The sequence below is a fragment of the Harpia harpyja genome, chromosome 9 (genome assembly GCF_026419915.1).
Source record: "Harpia harpyja isolate bHarHar1 chromosome 9, bHarHar1 primary haplotype, whole genome shotgun sequence".
Taxonomy (NCBI): domain Eukaryota; kingdom Metazoa; phylum Chordata; class Aves; order Accipitriformes; family Accipitridae; genus Harpia; species Harpia harpyja.
In genome coordinates, this window is record NC_068948.1 from 1,214,264 (window position 1) to 1,241,759 (window position 27,496).

Genomic DNA, 27,496 nt, shown 5'->3' on the forward strand with positions numbered 1-27,496 from the left:
AAAAACTGTGAAAAACTTGGGCCAGAACCTCATTGGCTGTAAAGCTGGTGTCATCTCTGCCCGTAAGGGACCTGTGACAATGGCTGCTGCCTCCATCCTTCCACACCCGCAGTTTTCACCTGCGCATTCAAAACCCATTTTATAGGTGACAGATGGATCGCCAGTTATCACATCTCCCAAAGTTAACGCATGAGCTGAGATAACCTTTAAACACTTAAACTGAAAAAAATAAAGAACCCAAGCAGGCTTTTCTCTCCCCCCCTCCAGTGTAGCCGGGCACGAGCAGCATCCCAGCTGGATGCACGGAGCAAGTCATGCTGAGCCCCAGCAGCAGCCTGTTTTTGGTGCAGGAGCGGGCCCAGCTTTGCAGCCCACCGTTCCCTAGGGCAGAGAGGGGCCATCCCCGGCCTCAGGACATTGTGTTTGTTGGTGGCTCTGGAAGGGGCCATGGTACAGGTAATACATTTTAAAATACCATGATCTCCACCCTGCATCCTTGAGCTGTGCAGCAGTTACGCAGTTCCCAGCCAGACTGTGGCGTTGAGGACCAGGCAGACAAAGCTTTCAGTTTCACAGGCAAAAAAGCCACAAGAATAATTCCGACACACTTTTTCAAGCTCATCCTGAATTATTTGAGCATGAGTTTATAATCCTATATAAAACACATGATGACGCACTGCTGAGGGAAGCTTTTATTGACACTTCACATAAACCAGTTGAACAGCCGAGGCTTTCCCATGTGTGATGGCTGGGTGTATCCCACCCTGCTTTGGTGAAGCCCTGTGCCTAATCCCCGCCTGTGCCCACCAGCCAGTACGTCCCCCCATGGCACGGCACAGCACAGCCCAGGCCATAGCCAGCCGAGCCCCAGCACAGGGCTGGCAGCACAGCAAGGCAGCATACAAACCCACCTGGGCACAATAAAGGAAGCATCCTCATTAAGCACTCTGTGCAATTAGCTTGAGTCAGTTAAAAGCACATTTTTGCTTGGCCTTTCTACATCTGTGTTTTCCCCAACATCTTGACTTCCTGGTTGACTGCTCAAATGCTAAAATTCAGCTCTCCTTCCATAAAGTATTTTAATCTAAAAATAATTTGAACCATGTTTATTTTTAAGAACCTTTATCCTCCCAAAAATAATGTTTAAAAGAAAGCAACTTTAAACATTAATACAGAGTAAGTAATTGCTGTTGCTTTTGTTGCAGATAAATCACTTTTAATCTAAATTTTTTTCAAAAAAAAGATCAAAAGTAATATTAATCGTGCTGGCCAGGGAGCAAAAGGACATTCCCAGACATTAACTGCTTTCCAAATATGAAAAACATATTAAATATCTCTCTTAAAATAAGATGTTTTCCTCATGTTTCCTTTGGGGGAAATCTGCTGGGTGCATTCCTCCCCAGGCGAGGCTCGGGCATCACCAGCCAGGCTTGGCCAGGGGGAGCACCCGCTCTGTGCCGGTACCACCTGACACACCAAACCTATCCGTATTGAGCCATGGGGATGCCCCTCACCACCGGCCTGGGCGCCCGGCAGGCTCCAGCACTGCGACGTCCCTGTCCAGGACAGGGCAGGATGACAATGCTCCAGTGGCACAGCCACATGAGGTGCCCGTGCCACCCCGCCTCTCCCCTGCCCATCACGGGCCCTGCGCCAATTAACCACGGTGGCACGTAACCACGTAACCTGGTTTACGCATGAATTATGCACTGGAAGTCATCCCTATTTTGCAAATTGATTTTTCTCAAACATTTATAAGAAAGCACACACATGGAAACTCCCGCCCCATCTAGCTGTCACCATGGCACACGTGGATCAGACACCAGACAGATTTTGCTTTTATTTAATTATGACCTGTGATTTCTGTTGCAATAGGATCAGAGGCAGGAGGGAGCAAAATGCACTCAGCAGCATAAGGAAATACAATTAGGCTTACTCCCAAATAAGATATAGTAAAGCTGTTTTTCCTTCAGCCAGATCCGCCCAGGCTGGCACAGAAGCCCAGCCTGCACATTCAGTCTTCCTCGCTCCCCCCGTGCACACATTAAGAGCGGAAAAACATGAGTAAGTGGAAAGGTGCTGCCTCAGGCACACAACTTACAGTAGCAAAGCGGCATTAAATCCACAATTTGAATTTGTTATTAGGACAAAACGAAGGGGGGGAAATGATGCTCAGTGCTGTGTACTGGCCACAAAGACAAGGCCATCAAAAGCATCACTTCTCCCGGAGGTTTTGTTCCTCTTTCCCCTCAAAAGACTTTTTAATGATTTAAAGACACATCAAGAAAATACAGGTGGTTTCTTCCAGTACAGGAATTGGGGAATTGCACCCCCAGTCCAGCCTCCTCTACCCCACGGTGAGGCACACCAGGTGTCCTATGGGTGATGCCACCAGCAGCTGGTCCAGCACACAGCCACCTGCTGCCAGAGGTGTTCAATACCTTCAATACCAATACTGTTCCTTACGAGCAGACATGCATAAAACCACGCAGCTCCAGCCTGATGTCTACCGACCTGCAGCCTCCCCGTGGCACGGCACCTCTGCAGCGAGGTTGCTTGTATCCCCAGCTCCTGAAAGATGGAGCTCTAGCTAAAAGGAAAGGGATGATTTTCTTTTCCCAGCAATAAAGGCTTCTCACCCTGCCATCAGTAAGTCCTTCTCCCCACACATTTACCCCACTCCCCCCCAGCAGCAGGATGGACCCACAGCCAGAGGAAGGCTGCCGAGCAAAAGCCAAATCTACTGTTGGATTTGGTTTATGTATTTATTTTTAACTGAAGCCAGTCACCTAATTACTTTTAAAGCATGTGAATTCTGGTCACACGAATTAGAGTTTCCTGTCAAAGTAATTTTCCTGAAAGAGCGGTTTCTCTGGAATAAGCTTCTCATCTGCTAATCCACCAGAGCTGCAGCCGCCAGCCTTCCCAAAACAAAAGAATACGGTTTTTCTCTCAGATACATGAGGAAGAATTTTATTAGGCTTTAGTGTACATGTATGATTAGAATAACAGAAAGAATAGTTTATTTGTGAGAGAACTGACATAAAAACAATACCCAAGTCCTCAGAGGACAGGATAGGATAGATGCCTTTTAGCAAGGAGCATTAAAAAAAAAAAAACAAAACACAAAACAACAAAGCCCCACATAGGTCCCTCATTTTTTCAATGTAGTTTCTTCTCTCTACCTCACTAGTATCTTTTTTTTTTTAACAGAACAGCAATAGTATTTGAACTTTTACCAACTCCTAATGAATTAGGATTTTGCATGTTTATCGTCCTTCATAAGAAAAAATTCCCACATACCCCAGTGATAAACAGCACAAAGCACAACACAAAGTGATAAAACTTGTTGGAAAGTTCATAAACACAGATCTCTAAAGTGATTTAATGTGAAATATATGATAATTCTCTATTTCCCTGCACTTTGTAAAAGAAAATTAAGAGTGAGCATCACAGGATTTGTAAAATAAAGCTATTCAGTATCTCACATCAGTATGGTAGCATGCTGCATGGTCCAGATGTTACCAATCCTATTAAAGCAGGAATTAGCCATCCCTAACTTACCTGCCAGCTCCCAAGTGCAAAGCTCTACACTTTGGCGACCGCTGATGGCACTTAGGTCACCCACAGAAAAACAGGATACAGAGCATGCTTCAGCTGAGAGGTTTCATGGAGTCAGAGGTGGCAGCAAGTCTCCTTCTGCATCCTTCACATGTCCCATCTGGGTATTGACAGGACTGATAAAATCTGTGAGATGTTTGGGATCACAGCAATAAAACCCAACAACGCCTGTCCTTGACTGCAATTAGAGAGCAGAGTCTTGAGGGTACCAGCCAGCTGTGCCCAATCTGTTGGAATGCATGCCCTTTTTTGAATTATAACACCAAAAAAGGAGCCTACATAAATTATTATTGTTTTCTGATTCACTGTTAGATTAATACTCAAACAGAAGACATACAGTCTCAAGTTATTTTCAAAACATTAGAAGAAGAAACAAATATTTAATATATTGATTTAAACTTCTGTTGGGCAAAAGTACTTTAGACCATACGCTCAGCTTATTGTTTGTAGGTGTGTCTATGCCACTGCCAATAGTGACAACAGACCTGTCACATTCAAGACAGCATGCACAATTGATACAGTAAAAAAACAAACAAAAAGAGAAAATATAAATAAGTGAGGCTTCTCCCCAGCCTTTTTTCCTTTCCTATGAAAGAGACAGTTATCCCTGCTCCAGCAGTACTTAGATAGGCACACGCAGAATGCCTACAGGCTACAGTTTTTCATTTTCCTCTTGGCCGACCTACAACTAAGCTGCCAAAATAAACAAACTTACCCTTCCAGTCAGGCTCAAAATGAACCAGCAAACTGAATTTTTATGTCATAAAAGGAAGCAAAAAAATAAGCAGGAACAGTAAAAATGCTTAAAATATCAACACTTTTTTCCAGAAAGGAAAATAAATTTATGAAGACAAGCTATTAAGCAATGATTTCAGATGCTAATTACACAGTCCTCAATGCATCCAACGCAGTATCACAAATCACAGTCTTCTTTCTAAAGTCAGTGAAAAGAGAAAGTTTGGCCCCATGACATCAGGGAACAAAAAATAGACTTTTTAGGTCAGAAGAGGAAGAAGCACATATTTTGAAAGCTACCTCATCTAATCACTCTTTGCAGAGCAACAACTTCATAAAACTACAAGTTTGAGTGACATTTTTGCTGCCCAGTGAAAGCTCCAGAAGCAACCTGGAGACGAATCCGAAGTCTCCCTGCTGACTCAGAGCTGCAGGGATGCCCCAAGGTCACCTGGGCAGCCAAGAGCCAGCTTGGCTTTAAAGAGCTGGTATTGATATTGTCTGGGGACTCTGAGTTTTCTCCATAGCATCCAGACTACTTTCATTTCTAGACCTAATTTGAACTTTAAATGATTAAATATTTCATTGTGTATTAAAGACCTGAAAGATGAACTTTTCTGAAATGCTGAAAACACAATAAGCAAAATTAAGATAACATAGATCCAGAGACTGGAACAATCACCTCCTGCAATGCCAGTCAGCACATTTCAGTGTTATCTTGGCACAGTTCTGCCTCTGACAGGCCAATAACCACAAACAAAGCTAATCCTTGAGATACAGCACAGCATTTGCAGGCTCCCCCAGCCAGGACCAATACAGCAGCTCACCACGTCCTGCATGTACAAAGCCACTCAAGATGTTTCACTGAACCAGTGTATCATGTACTGACTCATGCAAGAGATTTCTCTGACCACTTGGTTCATTAAAAAAAAAAAAAAGTTCATTTTAATTACATTATGCAAACTACTTGCTCTTCAGAACTGGAGAGTTGCAGTCACCATTAGGTAACACTCACGCTGACCACCCCAGCAGGAACGTGTAGCTCATGGAGTGCAATAGCTCCAGTGGTTTTGGCCATGCGACAGGGGGAGAGCACTGAAGATTACTCCAGCATCCATCACACCAGCCCAAAATCCCACACCTGATGGGAGACAACTTTCCTTTTCTCCTTGCAGCAAGGAAACTTCCTTCCTTCCCTTGGAAACAGAAGATGCAAACCTCACAAAAGGTATTACTATCTCATGTTCTTAGGATGAATATGTCAATGTAAATATTCATAGGGGAACACCACAAAGGAAGCCACTGGTATACATTCAAACTGCTCTGTTCTTTTGATCAGTTATAATGTAAATTCCCAAAGACCAGCAGGATAAAACAAAGAAGTTGTACAAGTAACAGGTACCTGTGCACAGGACACCAGACCTGAAGACTGAAATTCTTTAGTTTCACTTCACTGTATAAAGTGACACCTGTGCACTGTTCCCCAAAGTCCTCTCTGGAAAAAAGCATAGAAAATTCATGTATTTCCAGGTTTGTGACCAACCTTGCAGTGCACGGTAAAATAAGACGAGTGTGAATGTGCACAACTTGCTTTTTTCTGCTCATAAACTTAAGTGAAATGAATCTTACAACAGTCCTTTTTTTCAAGATAAAAACATACAGCAGGCTTCTTACAGAAGCTGTAGCTGTGTCCCCATCCTTCAGTGTGTAATTTTTCTTTACATTTGACCTATAACAGAGCACACATGTGCTGCTTCATTTATCTCCAGTGTTCTCATTAAACTAATTACTCTGTAAAGCACTTCAGGTACTTTAAAATACCAGGATACATTTTCAGGTTAGCTCAATAAGGCCTAGATATGAGGCACATCTGTGGAATAATTCCTGTATCTTGGAATAAGACTGCAAGTCCCAAATATATCTTGGAGCAGTCCAGCACTATTTTAACTTACCAACACCTAAGGCACCAGGGAAGTTGTACAAGGCTGAGGAAATTCTCCAGCAGCAGATCACACTGAGCACTTTGCATCAGGAAACGGAGGAAAAGGATCAGGACCAGCAGCCAAGGTCTCAGACAGCCCTTCAGAGGACTTCCAACCACCCTGCCCCTGTTCTTTCCAATGCAACTCAGGTATGTGATCTTTTTTCCTTGGGGCAGGTTTTGTCATGCTGCTTGCTTACAAACATGGCCCTACTGTATTTTTTCAAATTCTCATTATGAACAGGGAAGGACCAATATGAAAACAGCCCTTGCTTTTTCTCTGCACATCATTTTTGCTTACAGTAATTAAAAGAAGTTTCTATTCTTTTTATCTCCGCAGTGGCAACACTTACAGAGAAGTAACAACTGGAGCCTGCTTGCCTCACACACCACAAACAGAAACATTCACTAAGCTCTGACTGTAGAGCCCTTATTACTGATGATAATGTATGAGATGGAAAGAAAACAGATCGGTTTTCAGAGGCCAGAGCCTGCAGTTAAGGGAAGAAGGGTAAAAAAAAAATGTAAAAAAAAAAAAAAAATCAGATTTTAGCTTGTAAACTGCAATTTTGCTGGAATCATTGAAAAAGAACAAGGATTCCATGATGTCACTTTTACAGTCAATGTTCTGACTACAACCACACTTTACTGACCTGCCAGTTTGAAGTACTAGTATACCAATTCACCACTTGGCTGCATAAAACAGTGTAAAAATACCAATTTTAAATAAAAAGCCCATTTTGTGATTCACATATATGAAAGTACAAATCCCAGGTACCTGCTGTGTCAAGTAAAATACATAAAGCATTATCAGGTAAACACACTGGAAAAATAGGAGTGCCACATAAAGCAGTCTGGAAGAGTAACTTAAAATGACTGATGTGATGCTTGTCTTTTTTTTTTTTTTTATGTGCTTTCACCCTTCTTCCACTTACTGCACTCATTTCCCTTTTTAAAAAAAAATCCCCCTTTATACACTGCCTTCGTTTGACCCTTTCAGAGGATAACATAGCATTAATAAAATAGGCAAATATACAGCCCAAACCAGAGCATGATATGTATCACACTCAGTTCCTCCTGAAGGACAAGCTTTGACAGGGAATTTGTGTGGATGGAGAGACCAACTTATCAAATTAATTAGAATTTTGTATGTTCTTTTCCTTGTTATTCTTATAGAAAGAAAAAAAAAAAAGAGGAATTATTTCTACAATATACATCTTAAGATAAGACCACTGCAGATCCAACAGAGAACCAGAACAGAGTAAATCTCTGGAACACACATTTCCAATATTTCACTATTATTCATACACAGTTTTAAAATAGCTAGTAATTTGGACACAAACAAAATGAAGCATTGTCCGCAGAGATTTTTGTATCCAATCCTTGAATAAACCTAGCACATAAAATAATAAAGTATTATATGTATTTTATAACAAATGGCAGATTTACAATCAGCTCTGTCTGTTAGGTCCTGTAGAAGCCCAGCATGAGACCCTGCCCTCAATGCCTGCAATGTTAGTGCAGACCCACAACATGCCAGAGGGATGGAGAATGCCACCTGAGGCACCAGGAGAGGCAGGCAGCAAGTCTGTGACTGACCTCAGAACCACCACAAGACTAGAACTCCCTTCTTTTTAAAATAAAATAAAATAAAATAACCCAGCTGAAAACTAGTGGGAAGACATGTAAAGCACGCAGCATCATACACCTGAAACACCTGATGGCAGTATGAGCTTCGGTCATGCAAAGCAGCCTGCACTGATGCACAAGTTCCTCTTGTCTTACCTTAGTTGCAACATGGTCGTTGCATTACTGTGAGACCAAGGCAAGACACTTTTTTTACCGAAAACAGGCTAATTCATATTGGACACTCAGCTCAAGTTTTCAGTGATGACAGTGCAAATCGCTGAGAAGTTACTCCCCCAAAAGCATGGACTCTCCATCTCTGTACATGTACAGATCAAGATTTGAGTCCCTTTCTGAAAACAGGTGTTGATCAAAGACACGTGATTGAGCTCTGTGGTGGTACCACGGCCACAGCTAATGGTTTCTGACACACAGGTCAGGCCAGTCTGGGGGCAGCAAGAGGAAGAAAACTCTGATTGTTATGAACAACTAAGTGCCTCCCTGAAGAACAGAATTTCATCCTGCCCCTGGAGAGACATCTACAAATTTAAGCCACTCAGTTAAATCAGACTTGCCAGAGGTAGTTGCTAATTTTATGTTCCACGGATACTGACCTCCAGCCTGCTAATAAGGGGTGTCGTTTGCAATGTGCTGTGTATTTTCAGATACTAAATTAATGGGATTTGTTTTCACACATAGAGTGCTCAACAGCACTAGATACTTTGAGTCACGCAGTCTAGATAATTTTCAATTTAATCTCATGGAGATTCTGACTGAACCCTGCTTCTGACATTTCCATAATTAGAAGTGTTTGACATTACATTTTAACAGCATTCTTTTTATTTAGCATTTTTGTGTGCAATTAATAACCTACGCTAAAAATAATATTTATGTGTATATACATTGCACTATGAAAACCAAGATATTTTTAATACAGTATTTCATTTGAATACTTTGAGGTCATGTGGAACATCTATCTCTTTATATGGATAACTAGAAGCAAAGAGGAATCCATCATGATAACATGCAAATAAGTATGGTGCATTCATACGAGACCAAACACTGAAGTAATAAAAAGGAAGGAAAACTACACAGCAGGACAGATATTTCCAGCATTAATGTAGCATTTTCACCTGCTGTGCAGACGCAAATTCTGTGTACATGAATTAACACTTGTTCTTATTTGTTTTCTCACCTTCTTTATAGAGCAGAAGCCCTATGTGCATCTTTACTTTCAACTAATATTAAGAAGCATCCATAGCTGCAAAGATTATTTCCATTTCTACCCACATGTGAAAACCATCGTTGTTATGTACAGTTCCCGGGGGTAAAATTTAAAAAGTTATGCCAAAAAATAAGAAATGTCTGTTTGACTCTCAGCCTTTTATCACTAAAATACCTTAAAAAAAAAAAAATTACATCTTCTGAATGCTCGTTCAAATGCCAATAACAAGGTCTAAATCAATTTAATAACAACTTCTATACTTGCTGGTCGAGCAAAGCTCATGTCGTGGTTTAACCCCAGCCAGCAACTAAGCACCATGCAGCAGCTCACTCACTCCTCCTCGCTCCCAGTGGGATGGGGAGGAAAATAAAAAAAAAATTAAGAAAAAAAGTAAAACTTGTGGGTTGAGATAAGAACGATTTAATAATAACTAAAGTAAAATAAATTATTATAATAATTATAAAATACTAGTAGAAATTAAAAGGAATTTAAAAAAATGGAAAAAAAATTACCCAGGGAGCTCCTGGACTTTATGTAGGTGGAGACTGGTCTCTGATTTCTTATCTTAATGTTTTGTCTTAACATTCTTTTAAGATCAATACAAGCCTGAAAACGGTCCTGTATGTGCAATTGGGTCATGCGTTTATTTTCATCATCATTCTTCTTGCAAGGTTTAACTAGTTTCTTGTAGATAAGATTTCTAAAATATATTTATATTTTCATGGTAGCCAGATGTGTTTTAATGTCAAAGCAAACACCACAAAAGGAGATGGTTCTGAGAAAAGAATAAATCATTATCTAAACATAACAACGAAAGGCAGAGTATTGCCAAACTCACACTTATCACAGCAAACCTATAACAGACAACTGAACAACAGATCAGTCTATGCTGATGATTCGTTGCCCTACTCCACTTAATTGATGCCACTCAGGCAACAGAAGGGACACAAACCCTGTTCCATCTTCTCCACCGTGAAGGTCTCCTTGGGAAAGGCATGACAGAAAAACCAGTGTTCTATCCCCAGATGGCAATGGGAAGCCAGAGCTCAGCCAGTTGCACCCTGCACTGGGATGGTCCTACACAGAGTATCAGAGCTGCAGCTCCATCAGTGACATTTCTTTATGCACTGGGAGTATGGATCTTGGACACAGGTGAGAACCTGCCAACATTCAAGAAAGCTGTAATGGTTCAGCCATACACCTTGTCCTTAAGCAAATTCACTCTCAAGCAGGATTTTAACTGTTATGTTCAGACCAACACCTCTCTTCTATCTCTTTCCTCTTGCTTTGTCTCCACAGTCCAAACTAAAATCGTGGTCCCTTTTTTTCACATGTATGTCCAACCACAAGACTAAAGACAGTTTTACTGAAGCATACCCTTCAATTTTTGCCTTCAGGCATTCCTTGTTTCTCCTGACTCCTCTTCACGAACAGTGACCACCATGTTTAGACTTATAACTTGGCCATTACCCAAGTCTCATCTTTCTATTTCTTCCATCAAATCTAACTTCACACTATTCCTGCCTGACATTATTAGGACATGACTTTTCCTTTCCATCCAACTAAATGTCTTGATCAAGCCTTTAGCACATAACATCATAACTCCTACAACCTTCTTCTCTACAGCCTTGATAATTGCAATCTTGCTCAAATTCTACCCATCTAAAGAGTTGCCTCAAGAATAATTTTCCTGACTTTTTTTTTTAATATGACAAATCCATCTTTGCAGTTCTACCTATTGCTTAACCTCTTTACTATACAAAAAACAAAACTATGCATGTTTATTTTTAAGGTACTTCATCACTTAAACAGTTACGAGTTTATAAAGGGCCTTGCCTTTATTTTTTGTTCACTGTTGAAACCTTTACCTTCACTCCACTGAAGATGTTTGTCAATTCATTTTGAAGTAGGATATTTTCACCTTCTCCTATAATACAGTTTTTGCACAGAAGCATCACAAATATCAGATGTACCTCATTGTGCCTCTTCAGACTGAACCCTCCGCTGGCATAACGCTTGCAATAAATCCACAGTGGACAGGCGACGTGTGCGCAGTCATTGGTCACGGCCCTGTTAGCATCACCTCCTTCCTGTTCGTTGTCTCCGTCCATCATGGAGTATAAGCTGTTCAGGGGAATAACTTTGTTTTATACCCCAACAGCAGCAGGGTCCTGATCGCTCAGTAGGGTGTTTGCATACCAACATGATACAGACAGTGAAGAGTAACTATTACGAACCACCTATTGTACTTTGAGATGTGCTTCCAGTCAACACCTCGTATGGAAGTTATGTGCTACCTACAACACACAGAAGGCCCAGCCTGGCCTATCATTCCTACAGGTAATTTTTACTGAATTCATAAAAGGCTCCAACACATGGAATTCAATCAGCTATGCTGTATCGTTTTATATCAGAACATGCATGCATCATACTTCATTCAGCTCAGCAAGTAAAATCAAAGTGTTCTCAAATCTCTGCTATTCTTATGAGAAGCAATGATAGAACAGTCCTGATGGCCTTTGTTCTGCTAATTAGGAGGAAAAAACCTTGGAATAAGTTTTTGCCAGTGACTGCATTAGTGAACACACAGTACAATAATACGGTACAACAAGAAACTTCTGTAACAGCTAATTCTGTCTTTCTGCTTTCTTCAGCCTGACACAAAGCTGGAATAATTAGGATGATAAAGTCTAAGCAGCCCTAGTAAATTCAGCTAAATCTGGTATCAACGCAGTTGGGATACTTATTTGCATGTTTAAATTACTCAAGTGACTAATTTTATAATTTCCTTTTCAATTGCTGAATGCCTTACTTTTAAAATTAGTCCCCTGAGAAGCAGAGGCACAGTGCATGATGCTGTTAAAGCTAAAAACTTGTTATACTTTAGAAGATTATCATAATATTGCATACATTATTTCTTCTTTAATAAAAATTTAATTGTGCATATAATTTGATAATTTAATACCAATAATGTGTTATACAAATCTAGAATGCATTCATTTGTTTTCTTCTTGGAAAAAAGTTACATTCAAGATTTCTCTGAATAAATATTCTCATCATTAGAACTCCCAATTTTGCCATATCTTGCCTGTAGTCTTCCTAAATGGGACAAAACTCATACCCAGTGAAATCATACCCTTTTATTGTTACTTAAGTGTCCTTAAATCCAGCCTCCTGTTCATGTTGTGGAAGATGCAGAACACTAAGACAGGCTACCTCGCTTCATTAATGAAGTTCTGATGATGCTCCTTGGGTACATCTTCAACAGAAAGACAAGGAACAACCACAAAAAGCCATGACAAGAATGAACAGCATTTTGTTGTCATTGGAGGCAAAATTCTCCCCTACTCTTTTGTCTGTTGGTGTGCAGTTTTTAGAAGAAAGCCAAATCTCTGGAAACCATTATAAACAGCGATCACAGTAAAACAGGACCTGTTTTCTGCAGAAGCTGACTCATCATGACCTTCCAAGATGTCAGATTCCATACACTATGCCAAAAAGCCACCCTCAACATTATCTGTTTATTTCCTCACACAGGGACAACAAATTCAGCAATAGGAAGCGCTCAACAAATTGCATAGGCAATGGTGATTTGCTTGGTTTACAAAACAGATAAAGGAGAGAGTTCCACTGCTAAGGACACTGCCACTATAATCCTCATTTCTCCAAGGTTTGTACAATACATGGATTTCAGAAAAAAGAAATCTGGCAGGTTGTCGTGGTTTAACCCCAGCCAGCAACTAAGCACCACGCAACCGCTCACTCACTTCCCCCTGCACCCAGTGGGATGGGGGAGAAAATCAGGAAAAGAAGTAAAACTCGTGGGTTGAGATAAGAACGGTTTAATAGAACAGAAAAGAAGAAACTAATAATGATAATGATAACACTAATAAAATGACACCAGTAATAATAAAAGGATTGGAATATACAAATTATGCATGGTGCAATTGCTCACCACCCGCCGCCGATCGACACCCAGTTAGCTCCCAAGCAGTGATCTGCCCCTCCCGGTCAACTCCCCCCAGTTTATATACTGGGCATGATGTCACATAGTATGGAATACCCCTGTGGCCAGTTTGGGTCAGCTGTCCTGGCTGTGTCCCCTCCCAACTTCTTGTGCCCCTCCAGCCTTCTTGCTGGCTGGGCATCAGAAGCTGAAAAATCCTTGACTTGAGACTAAACATTACTTAGCAACAACTGAAAACAGCAGTGTTATCAACATTCTTCTCATACCTAGCTCAAAAACCATGGCACTATACCAGCTACTAGGAAGACAATTAACTCTATCCCAGCTGAAACCAGGACACAGGTTTTACTAATAACCTGGATCAATCCTTGCATGACTGTGGGTTTCATACATCCACCTCCTGGCATGAATAGGTTTGCAATACTGACCTTGTCAATTCAGTGTACCCTTCAATATACACAGATGCTATGTGTAGCTTTTAATAACAGACTGCAAATGGCCACTGAAAACATCTTTAAAAGCACTTGGAAAATCCCATTTTGTTACATCATTGCCAATTATTGTCTCTGGCAAACTAGCCTCTCAACTGGTTTGTTGATGTGCAGTCTGGTTTTGCATATCCTGGGGGGAACAGTGATCTCAGGAACCTCCTAATGAAAGTAAAACTCACTCAACAGGATCACAGGAATGACAAATTAGTTATCTTCTGTAGAAATTACGAGAAAGTATTTTCTAATGTGTTCTACTGACACATTATTTCTTTCCAGTTGTCTAACTTGGGTCTCTGTGGACGTCATCAAAACCTCCAAAGACAACAAGAGAACTGTTAACAGTTCTACACCCTCCCTCTCATATCCCCCATGGCAGCCCTTGAGATTTAACACCCATCTACCTTCCACCAATCCTTCCATATTACCAGTGGTGGTGCTAGCCTCATGGCTGCATGATGCATCCAGAGACCCTAGTCTGAAATCATGGCTTCTCTGCACCAGGAGCAGTTATGCTGCTCAGATAAATTCTGCTCTAGGTAGATAAAACAGCCGAATAGCAATAGGCTGCATACAAACAAAACGTTAGAGCTAGTCTCCCATAACTCCTGCTTCGCTGTACTCTTGTTTAGTTCCCTCATTCTTTCTTTCATTTTAGTTTTTATACTTCCTAGTTTTCCTGGCCAAATATAACAGCAAAGTTTTCAAAAAGCCTGATTCTGGTAAATTCTCTTCTACTCTGTTCTTCTAGAGCTCAGGAAGGCATTATCTGAACACAGCAGTGACATAAAAGTACAAAAGCCAGATATTTCTCAGTGCTGGCATTCTTCCCTTCAAAAACAAAACAAGAATAGCATCTACTCCTTCCCAAAACTCAGCAATACAATTCCTGTGCCCATGTGCCCAACAGCAAGTCATATGAATGTATTTTATCAAAAAGTTTAATCAAGAGTAATTACTTCACTAAAAGAGGAATACCAGAAGATGTATTTTTCCATTGCAAATTTAAAAAAAAAAAACAAACTTCAAGTCCTAATAAATTTCCACCTTCATATGGATATTAAAACAATTAAAACATATAAATCTCTAACATTAGCTTTCTGTACTCAGAGAGTAAAGGGTTATTTTTCTCACATGAAAATGAACTTTTCATAGAACATAGTTTTCACAGAACTACGCTAACTTCCTCATGCAAAGGTCAATAAAGTACACACAGCAATCTTCTAAAGCTTGCTGCTAAGAAAACTGACTTTTAAATCCAGTAAGACTATATGCAATCTTAATATAACATACAGATGACCTTACTAAGCTTCTCTACCTTCTATAAATTTAAATTAATTGTATCATTTTATTTAAGTTTCCAACTTGCTGTGGTGTATTAGCATATTAAAATTAACTCTGCAGGCTGTAATCACTTTACCTTAATAAAACAACTTACCAAGGCAAATGTGATAAAATTATAGTACCCCCTTGTGGTGTTACCTTCATACCCCAATAGAACATTTCTTAATATTATATTCTAAAAAAATCTTCTTCTATCAAGCTCAGTGGATAACTAATTAACCTTTTCTAGAATCCAATACGAGCAAAGGGAAATTAAAAGGACTATCACCAGAATCTGAGAATGGAAGAGCTAGAATGACATTTTTCCACAAGCAGAGAAAGTAATCTTTAGTAAAACCTTATGCATTTTTACATCAACAAACATAGCATGTAATGCTTTAATATGAAAACAGCGTTTGGGAAATTGTCTCCACGATACAACACCAGTAAATAAAGCTTTCCATTAAAAAACAAACAAACAAAAACCCCACCACCCAAAAAACAATCAGCTTAGCAGTTACAAAAGTAATTTAAGAGTTCACCATTCAATGATTATATCACACCTTGTACAATGTTTTCCCTCGCTAAATGTAAATGACTCTGGCCCTTTGATTCTAGAGGCTCCCTCTGCAGAACTCTTCAGTCTTCCATTCTCTAATATTTATACACATACATACATGCATACACACCCCATTCTCCTCTTACCTCAATAGATTCTTATGAAAACAAGGAAACAAGCAAAAAGTAACAACAGATTTTCAAAGCAAGACAAAACAAACGTGTGTTTTGTATTCTCTGTTCTATTTTGATTCCAAAGAGGTGTGGGATTTCTTGAGATTAAAACATCCACGTCTCCTGAAAGTACTATAGAAGTCTGTCCTATTTAAATATTATCACCTATTAAAAACCTATAGACTGACAGCCACACAACCAGTTAGATTTACTTTTAGAAAGCAAAGGCGCCCGCACCTGATCATTCCCAACACCCAGTCAGCACCATTAACAACAACAGCAGGGTAATACCAAAAACATTAAGCATAAAGAAATTCTTTAGATGCCATGTGTTTTGAATTTTTTGTATATTTGTACAAACAAGATGCACTTCTAGAAGACATTATAATGGTAATTAAGGCTTTAAAAAAAAAAATCAAGATGTTATTACCCCATTTTCTTCATGATTGTATGGTAATAGCTTCAACCAGTATTTGGCCAGACTCAAGTGAAAAAGCCGGTTTTTATTTACACACACCTACTGGCTTACTAATATATCCAATATATGAATATTGGTGTTTAATCTACACATGAGAAACATGGCAAAGGATATCAAACCACGCAGTTGTCTACAGCCTGACACAGGTAAGATGGCACAGAAGTTCTTAAATATCTGAAAAAAGTATTCACTGCATCTGACATGAACTGCTCCTGTTAGCAGTAAATGAGAGTATTCGAGACATGGAGAAGGGGTACAGGTACATTTTCAATAACACACGTGCATTTCAATAACCGCTTCAACAAACCTGACTCAGTCTGTGATCTCAACCCAGAAAGGCAAGCTTTCCAGAAATTATAACAACACAGAAAAGAAAGGGATGAGCAAGGGAAAGGGAGGAGGATCTCTCTCCCAAAACTTGGATTAGGTTGGCCTCCTCATTGGTCAAGTTGGGCATATGTAGTCAAATTTGGGCTGAGGCATAGAAGATACTCAGACAAGGGAATACTTGAAAGGAGTATCCAAGGGGAGAAGCCAGCAGCAGACACCAAGCTGACCAGGGAGCAAGCAGGGAGATGCCAGGCATGTACCTGCTATGGGTCGCAGTGCCCCTCTGCAGCATCTAGCAGTGCTTAAACACAAGCCTGGTTCCACAGTGTCGGTTGTAGCTACAGGAGAAATTCATCTTTCTAGAGAAGGTATGGAAAACAAACGTGACATTCCTATTATGGATGCTTCACATGCACAGCATTGAGAACAGTAAATTTGGTCTATAAAGTGCAGACCTAGGCTATACAGGATTTGTAATTGCCTAATATTAAAGCCTGGACATAAAGTAAATTCAAAACTGTTTCCATAACTAATAGGAACTTAAAATGCAGGATTGAAATGCAGTACCAATAAAGCCTTTGTAAATGCAAACCTAAAATATGTGTTTCTCTGAAAGAAAATAGTTGCCATAGGAGTTTATTTTATTTTTTTCCATATCAGGCTTACAGAAAAGTGGTGTATAACCACTTTTGTCTGCTGAAAGGTGTGGTTTTGCATTATTCTCAAGTTGTGACAAATAGGGTATTGGGACCAGTAGGGAGTAACCATGTCAGTGGCAAAGTATGAAACAGCATTTCTCTCTCTGCCGGTCTCAGCATCTTTCACAGGGACCACTGCTCCCACAAAACGAAGCCATTTAAAGCATATCTGAGCTTCCTCAGGCCAGTGGCATAATTTCAACACTCTTTAAACAAGAATAAACTACATCACTACTACCAACATTTCTAAAACATGCCCACTACAAGAATTTCAAAACACACCTGTATAACTAATTTTGCATTTTCTAAATGAGACAGCTGTAACAGAATGAAAAAGTTATTTTATCTAAACTGTACAACTAAGCAGTAGCAGAACAAAACAGAAACATCAGCTACCTCAACCTTACCATGTTAAAGACCCTTCAAGGATAATTTACTGCATTGTTCATACCAACTTGGCCTGGGTGTCACAAGAATTCAGAGGAATCCAGGCAGGTTACATTCCTTTCATCTTTAAATATTTGCATTCAAGGGCCCTGGGGACAAGTGAAGTGAGTTGTTCCTACGACCACCACATACCACTGTCTGAGAGAAAACTTTTGCTGTTGAGCTAGGACAGGTCTTCAGCTTCTCCACAAGTCCAGTCTTATGACAGATGACCACACCAGCTGGACCACAGAGGCTGATGGCGCCACAGGTATGGCTTGGCTTTCATGGTACTTCCATAAGATTTTCCTTGTAGGAGAGTCTTCCACTGAGATCAGTTGCCCAAGTGCCTTAGCAGTGGGGCCTTAAACTGGATTTGAAGGGTACCCCAAGACAGAATAAGGAGGGATGTCTTTGGTGGGATTGCATATCATGTTCAGGGCAACAAGTTGTTGACACCATAAGCAAAAAGCTTAGAACCATACTAAATCTGGGTAACTCTTTGGGTATCCAGACCAGAAAGTCTCCCCATCAGTGCCCATTTTCTATCAACTGCTGTTTCATTGCTCTAGGAGCCAGCCTAAGTCTAGTACCCTGTAACATCAAGTTTGTAACATGGCTTGTGTAACCTCCACAGGACTAGAGACTGAGGTTTCTCAGAACTGGGCTTTCTGAAAGATTTTCTCCAAGAATTGGCAGTAAGCACTTGGGGTTTTGCCCACGGCTACGCCCATAAGGGCAATGAAATGATTTACTCTTCACAACAGTAATTCTGTGCCCTTGCAATGATTATTATGACACTTGATGGACCTTTGTCCTGTCTCCTAAATTCAGTGTCCCAAGGAAACACCTCAGCTCCCAAACTGTACAAACAAACCTCAGAGGCATCTCCTTATAGATCCTGAATAGCCTGTACCATTCTGCTGCCCTCACTACAGCCCAATAGCACAAGCTTTCTCCAGCAGCAGGAAGACTCAGGTGGGACCGGCTTAGTACCCATGAGTTCAGATGCCCTCCGGAACCTGAAGACAAGGGAACATGGAAGCATCCAAGAGCCTGCTCAATGGCATTCCACAGTTGGGGAACCTTGCTGGGACAGTCTTTTTGAACAATCTTACAGAACAGCCTAGACATGGCTGTTAATTCCCAGGTATTTTAATCCCATCATCTACCAAGTGCAACACATTATCTTCCATCACCATAGAAGTAAGCAAAAAAATTAACCTCTCCTCTCCATGACAGATGAAGCCTTACATAAACAAAATTGCATACATTCCTGATATTTGACTGCAGGTTAAGAATGGAAAAAAGAGAAAGTCTGAAAGAAATATACTTAAGGAGATTTTATTCAGATAAGAGAGGACCTCCTGCTTAACACACACAAGCCATTAAGAATTTTTCAACCAAATCATATGGACCTGCGTATACAGTACATGTTAATTCTTCATCTTCTTCCTTACAGAAGTAATGATGAAAGTATCCCTGCTTCAGGATGGACTGGTTTAATTCTGCTTCAGCACTCAATTCTGCCTTTCATTTTCCTACTGACTTTCTGAAATTCCATGGAAAGACATTGTTGTTAAACAGCAGTGAGTGTTATTCTCACAGCAGTGTACACTAATAATAATTCAGTGTGGTGTCATGGAAGGCTGTGAGCTCTTAGCTGAATTTATTTGAAAAATAAAGTTTGGTTTTTTTCTCAGAGATCTTTACTTAAGTCAGCATGGAACTCTTGTAAAAGATAACTACCAATAAGTCACAACTACCCAAGGAACAGCCTTTTTATTTTATTTTTTTATTCCTTGCTCACCATGACAACATAATAAACGAGCCCTGAGAGACTAGAAGTGCATAACTATTTAAAATTTTGTATTTTATCTTTCATTGTATGCTTCCAGACATAACATTCATGATCTATTTTTTAAAACCCTCTTCAGTGTCTCCAAGTGAAATATTCCAATTTTCAACTGCAATATACAATAATCAGAAATACATCTTTAGCTGTGATTCTAGGTAACAGTTTACAAAACTAGTCTTATAGTATTTTTGTGATCCATTAATAATTACTTGCTCCTGTAAAAGAAAAGCAACAAGCCAACAGTTTCAACATCTGCTTTTTCAATTTTTGTTTTGAGTTCTGTTGGATGTCTCTGTATTCTTTCATACATGACTAATAGGAAAGATACAAGACTAATAGGAAACATAACTGCAACTTCACTTACGGTTGGTTTCAGTTAACAGATGTTCTTTAAACTATCCAACATAAAAGCATTCATTTTAGAAAAACTGACCCCAAAACTGCTTCATAAAATAAAGTATTTCAATTTTTTTTTCCCCTCAAAGCTTTAGGATCTTTCAAGACACTACAGTATAAAAGGCCCCAGGGTTAAAAAACAAAAAAACCCCAAAACAAACACCACCACCCCCCCTTTATAACTTCTGACCTTAAATATCAGGAGACTAAAGGTTTTGCAATATAAGTATCAGAAGTAACATACACACCTATACAAAAAGGTGGGCCTCCTAGACTATGTCTTTTCATGCTAAATTTTAAGTACCAACATAAAATTACAGAAACGGAGATCTGCAAAACCCCTATGCCACAGATGACTGCCATGATAGGTCAACCAAAGCTTTAGTTTTCCATAAGCTAGTACAGGAGTTATGGTGGGGTCTTTTGGCTGTTGCAAAAGCTGCTTCCTTCTGGATATGTAACTACTACGAGTCAGCCACAAAGAAGATGTTTCTCAAATTTCTCACTAACATGCTTTCACAGGCATATCAACTAGGGTGATAATAGTACGAGTCCTACTTCCAAACTATTTAATGTAGAATACAGTGAATGAAAAATTGTTTGTCCCACACACACACCTTGTACAGTTGAAGAGTTTACCTAAGATCAATAAATAGGTTTGGGAAGACCTATGTTGTTCCACATTTCTTATTCTGACAATACCACTGTATGTTTGCCCTGTTCTAACACTTATCTACAAACCTGCTGCTGACCACGGTCAAAGAAAGCATAGCAGACCAGATATACCTTTGGTCCTTTTGTTCAGTGTTTTTGTTCATAGAACACCACATTCAAGAGCTATGCGATAACTTTGCTACAAGTGCAATCTGCTTACAGCATGGCTTTTCTTAAAGGTCTGTCTATAAAAGAAACCGAGAATAAAACCAAAGAAACAGCTATTGTCCGAAATGCCTTCCAAGCCCATCCATCACTGTTTGCATAACGTGGGGACAAATGGGTACTGCTGCAGCACTGCTGTAGTTAAACTGGCACCATAGTGTAGTGCTGATTTAAATATGAACAAGGTTTAATGCCTCTGACCTTTTCCAGACTCACTCTTCCATATGTTATGACAGCAGCCCAATTGAAGCCAAAACATCAAGAGCAACTTCACAGTTTTACATTTACAATTAAAGCTTATTATATTAAAAATTATATTGGAAAGTAATTTTTGCAAGTCTTTTCTCCTGCTTCTATTTTGAAGGTCCTTGTGCAACAACACTGAACAGCTGAGCATAACTGGACTTCTCAGAACTTTCAGCAGCTGACTGGTGAAAGCAGCACTGCATCTCTTTCCCAGGAAGAGACTGTAGGTGGCAGCATTTTTAAATGGAAAAAACAGAATACACTTTTTAAAATATTCAATTTATAGTCAGATTCTGAGCCACTTGCTCACATGCAAGGATATTTACTCTTGCAATCAGTTCCTCCCACACAGCTATGTCTGTTAATGAAGTGCCCATACAAGCATCAATATTTTGGCCTAGACAAGAAGCTAAACTGTTCTATCCACTAACATTAAAGAAGAGCATTCAAAAAGTCACTCAAATACAAGTTTAGAAACAGATGAAGGAACTGAAGCTTGCAAAATAGCACTATACCCTATGAACACGGCTCTTTATTTTAAATAGAGTATTTTTATTACTTCCTAACCAGAATTCTTTCAGCTTTGCAGAGAGGGATATGATTACTTTTAAAAAACAACAAAACCAAAACCAAACCATCAAACCACACCTCTAGTTTAAAAAGTGCTATTAAAAATTCATACAAGAGTTAGCACTGGAGAAAAGTTAGTGAATAAACCAAAGTTGAAAGTAAGTTTCTTTCAGACAGTCTGTTTTTCCAGATGCATCATCAGCATCTGCATGTTAGCAATTTTTCATTATTTATAAATGTATTACAGGAACACAGCCAAACTACAAGCCAAGAAGTCCAACACACACATTTTTAAAAATAGGGAATGTGTCTTGGTTATAGAACAAAAGAACTCATTTTATCACTTGGCTTTACCGCTTGAGAAAATGGCTCCTGGTGTGCTGAACTCCATGATAAATGTGCCCCTTCTAGATCTTTATTGCCCTTGTAAATCAAAGGACTGACAGCAGTTAATAAGAAAGCTTTTGAGTGGTTTTGAAGTTTTGCTTTGTACAAATAAAATCTCATATTAAAGAATTTGCTAGTCCTCAAGGTGTGGAAAAATGAGTATGACTAGAACCTGTTGTGCTTTCTTTTTTTAACTGTTTGTTTCCACTATTTTCAAAAAAAATTGTTTTGTAGCAAGGGTACCAGAATAAAATAAGGAAATCACTCTGCATTGAAATATAAAAATTAGAGTCAGTGAGTTATTAAAAAAAAAATTAAAATCTTTCTGGCATTTCTATACCCTGTGATGTCTGGACAGGGCAACAAAATCAGGAGTGTACAATATAAAACATTAAAGATTTTTCCATAATTTTACATTAGATGTTGACAATACTTGTACAAACCGTTTTTAACTAAAGAAAGTGATGATTCTACACCCAAAAGTTATCAGTCAAAATTCTGCTGTTATATTGTTGTAGGGAGGATAGGATTATCTGAGTCACCAGCTAACCCACGGGTATGGACAAAAGTTTTAAAATCCATTGGCAGAAACTACAGCAATATTCACGGACGGCCAAATTACGGTAAGTAGCATGAGTTCTACTTATATATGTACCTTTTGGTCAAGCAACAGTACCCTACAGGGAAACAAAGAGACAAATTACTGCAACACAAATATTTAAAGATCATATCAAAGTGAAGAGATCAATTTATAATTATACATTTTAAAGTTTGCTTTAGAGATTACAGTCTAGAACAGACATTTGGAAAAAAATGGTTATTTGGAGGTCTTCAGAAGCAAACTGCAGTTTGGATAAGGACACTCTTTATGGCATCATGCATTGAGTATACAGTGTCAGCATTTCACTGAATTACAGTTTAACCAAAACAAATTAGAATTAATGTTGTGGTGGCTTTCTATTTTGCTTCCATGGCTTGCATTATCCTTGTTCAATTCCAGGCAACATCATTCCTTCTAAAACAGTTTATGGCACACCCTGGCTGAGGAAATCTTAACAGGAAACTACAGTTATTTGGACAAAGCTAAACGTATTTATAGGGAAATAAATATATTTCCTGTTCAAACTGGTAGCACAAAGGTATTATGTGACAAACTATCAACAGGTCTAAAGAAAGCCTAGCTTCTCCTGACTGGATTTTAAACACATTTTAGAAGGCGTCTCAGTAAAAATACATGTTAGTGGACATTGTCTCTTTAACTGTTCAGTTCCCTCCGCCCCAATCTAGGAAAAATAAAGTAGGGTTTTTCTCTAAAAACAACAAGTATTAAAGGAGCACATTAATAAGTGTCCTTTAGAATTAGGATCCAAAGTATCAGGCATCAATATTTCCCAGCTGGGTGGATCTTTTGTAGCCAAAGTCCCAAGATGTCACTTACCACTAGCAGACACTGGAAAGCTACAGAGAAAAAGCAAATCAGACTGAAGTGTTACTGCCTTCTGCATGATTTACCCTCCTCCCTACACTCCCAGCCTGCCCTGCCCACAGCCCACCATCTGCTTGCTTATGCAATCTTCCTTCACGCACTCTGCCCTTTGGGTAGGCAGAGGATCCTCTTTATCTGGGAGAGACTCAGTGACATGGATAATCAAACCTTTCTTCCCAAGGAGAGGCTACTGACCAGCAAACAGCAGCTCCTTCTCAGACAAGACAGAAAAATACACATCAAGAGCTATACACAAAGCAGGCTGTATGTCTGGATGATGTAGTCTACCGCACAGCCATCGAAGGCTCAGTTTATGGCCTTGATGAACTGAGGTTGTTACTGTGCCATGCTGATATTTTCATTTAAAGCACTATTACATTTCTAAGTCTCATCATTGGAAAGAATACCTAGAAATACAAAGTTAATGTATTCAGTAAATGTATGCCTTCCCTAGTCTGTAGACGATCAGACTCTTCTGTGATTCTACCAACAGAATCACCTCCATTTGTTTTTTCCCCTATTACAAATCTCCATCAATGCCCCTCACCCCCAATATTGACAGATTGAAAGGAGAAGGCAAGAGATAAGGCCACTAAAAGTGTCCCTCAGCTGTGTTATTGTGGTGGTGTAGGCCAGCATTAGTTAAATGAGAAAACAGCTGGCAAGCAGAGACTCCATAAAGCTATACTTGATGGCTGCCCAGAGAGAGAATGTGTCACCAATCTAATAAGGATCTAGGGCCAAACGTGACACGGGACATTTCACAGAAATAAAACCCAAATTTCTGAAGCATATAATTACTTCACAGTTTAAAGACAAATACTACTTCCTGATGAAAGTGAGATTCCTGAAGTAGAAGTGTACTCCCCAAGGCTGGAAAAGAGGTCAGAATGTGACAAAAGATGTAGAAACCACCCAGAATCTGGGTACCAACAGTCTTCTTCCTGCTGCTTCACAGCAGCCGACAGTGGCAGATCTTGGTTTAGAAAAGCCTACAAAGATGTCCTTCTGTGCCACTAGTAAGTATAACCTTGCACTTGAGGAGACTTTACCACACCTAACAAATCAAAAGGAAAAGAATAATGGCAAAAAGTGAATTCAGAATGCAGTTACAGGTGGCACCATTCAAGACAGTGTTCACTTTCTGCAAACGAACTTTCTTTTAAAATGCAGTCTTAGCTGATACTACATGAACGGGAGAGCTAGCTCAAACATAGCAGGCATCCACCTCCCCAGACAGCATAGTGTTTCTTTGCTGCTGACTTTCCCCTTGAGGTTATCAAGGTCATTATTAAAGGAAGACTAGAGGTTGGTTTAACATTTATAATCATTAATTTGATTTTTAAACTACTTTATGATGATTTATTCTTATTTTTCAATCCAGAAATTATTCATAAACCTCTGAAAGCAGTTATGTGTTAAGTTTTGGGTTTTGGTGGGGGGTGTGTGTTTTTATTTTTGTTTGTTTTTAAACAAAATAAAAGTGATGGAATCACTTGTTCCATTTAAAGAACAAAACACAGCTCCCTCCCTCCCCACTTCAGGTCAGTTGCCAGGTGCTGGCATACTGCAGAACCTCTCTAAACTTTGAGTTTCAGCTCAGCAATCAGGAGCCAAATCATATGTAAGTATTGATGTTTGCCACTCTACAGTTAAATTACATCAAGCATCAATGCAATCAACTCATTAGCTGTTTTTTATTGAGCACCAACATTCATTACTTACTTTTCAATTCTTTGATTAAGCAACATATTGCCTGTATTCCCAGTCTACATCTACCAGCTGATTAGCTCAATAATACTGATAATCTTCTCAAGTCAAAAGAGCTGGGAAGGGAAGTAACTGAAATCCCTAAGAGCAGACTCAATTTACTCCTTTTGTGTATAACATCAATACACTAAACTACTAGCAATACAATCCAGCAAATGAAACTTCAAATGCGCTAAGTTAGAGAGTAATTTTAACAAAAAGTCACAGCAGGTCATTAAAATGCCCCTTAATTGTCTCTAGATCATACTCTGTTATCCTTCCACAACCTTCCTGGCATGCTGAGATTTTAAATCTCTTCTGACTGATGTAAGAATGAAGAACAGAATTGAAGTGTGATTGTCACATACGGAGTCTGAATGCCAAAGGTCAAAACAGCTTACTGGTATGCTGGCCCACTGCTCCAAATTTTATATCTTTTCTGTCCCTCGGTTATTGCCTGACATGATTTAACAACTGTAATTCCTTATTTAACGATGTCAAAGGTTTTTAGGAAATTGACTGTATTTCACCAACGATATATTTCTTCTTGATTACAGAGTGGTTAAAATGATTTTAAACCAAGACAGCAAAATAAAGCAGTAATAAAATCAATAAAAGGTGCTTAAAACATTCCTTCTATTAGGTAATGGCATTTAAAATATCCGTAGCTTGTAATGGCACTTAGGATATGCCCAAAAATCAATGAGCTAAATTACTTATTGAACTAGTTAATTTGAACATTGAGTTTTATATGTATATTGATAAAACAAGCTACAAGAATACTGGCTGTGTTTGAATTTCACGGTCAGATGTCTCCCTCTGCTGGAAAAAAAACTCTAAAAATTCGACCAGAATTTTTTTTTTTTAAATCAACACTAAGGGATGTGACGCCTAAAAAACTCCACAAGAGGTCTCCAATTCTCGTAGAGTTTGTAAATGAATGCTGCTTTTGCTGAAAACTGCTAAGCGCTAAAAGATGCTAAACAGCAACACAAAACTTTAGATTTCACCCAGAATACCGCCATTTGGTCAGACCTGAGGAACATGCAAAAAACACATAACATGGGAAAAGCATAGAAAATAAGGGATATCATAATGCTTTAAAAACAGTGAGACTATCCTCAAGAATTTTGCCAATACTTTTCATGTTAATAATTCTAGATTCAGTAATAACAGCCTCAGGTTCTAGTTTCTTGCTAGAAGTAACATATAAAAGACAAGCTCTACGTCTACCAGTTCCTACTCTCGGGGTGCAAAAACACTTCTACAAAGACTAGCCTAAGCACTCAGTTCAGAGTCTCCTTTACATCGAGGAAAGCTGTACTTCAGCGAGGAAAAACGTTTACAAAATAAGAGAGGCTGAAGGATGTTGGGTTTGCTTACAAAACAAAACACATTAGCCTAACACAGTTCCCTCGGAAGAAAGCAAACACTAAAAGTAATAAAGATTTCTGCCTATTTGCATAGGCTTTTATCGCCGCAGTATTGGGAACCCTGAAGTTACCCGAAGCTCCGAACGAGAGGCAGGGGGATGGAGTTCTTCCAGCCCGGGCTGCAACAACTCCCGAAGTTGCAGAGGCAGACACAGAAGCGAAGGCAGAGCACACAGCTAAGGTCAGGATACCGCCCTGTATATGCTATTAGCACTTTCACTCTCTGTCAAGATGAGAAGACAGCACCCCTGCATTTTAAATCTGCAGTCTAGTGGTAATAAGATTACGTGATCGTTCTGAGGCCGCTCTCTCATTTTTTGAAAGGTCATGGTGATTAGGCGACGTTCCCGACAACTGGAAAAAGGCAAATGCCACACTCATCTTCCAGAAGAGCAGCAGCGGGAGCCGGGAAAGGCTGGCCAGCCCCTGAAACCACTGTCCCTGGAAGGATTATGGGGCAAACGCTCTCGCAGGCCATTTAGTCAGCAGGTGAACGAGGGACCTGCCGGCTGGCGCCGGACGCGGCTCGGCGGGGCTGCCCGCCTCCCTCCGACCCTGCCGCCTCAGACCCCCGCTGACAGGAACCAGCCCCGCAACCGCCCTCCCTCAGGCGGGGCGCGCCGAGGCGCAGCTACGGGGAAGGAAGACCAGCACACCCCCCGGAGACCCCCAGGCGAGGTGCCGCTCGCCGGCTGCCCGCCTCCCTGCTCCGCCGTCCCGCCCCTCACCTCCGGGCGGAGCGACCCGACTTCCCCAAGATGGTGCCGCGCCACCGACAGCGGGGACGCACCTTCCCAAGATGGCGGCGGCGCGTCCGTCTCCCGCGACCTCTCCAAGATGGTGTCCTGCTGCCGCCGACCTC

General features: G+C 40.0%; 1 long non-coding RNA gene across 1 annotated transcript; it reads right to left on the reverse strand.

The window, feature by feature from the left end:
- Positions 1-18,958: 18,958 nt before the first annotated feature.
- On the reverse strand, positions 18,959-27,487 carry LOC128145704 (uncharacterized). Its single transcript, XR_008236545.1, has 2 exons — positions 27,425-27,487; positions 18,959-26,988 (listed from the first exon to the last, which is right to left on the reverse strand). It is a non-coding gene; the product is annotated as an uncharacterized LOC128145704 (long non-coding RNA).
- Positions 27,488-27,496: the final 9 nt, after the last annotated feature.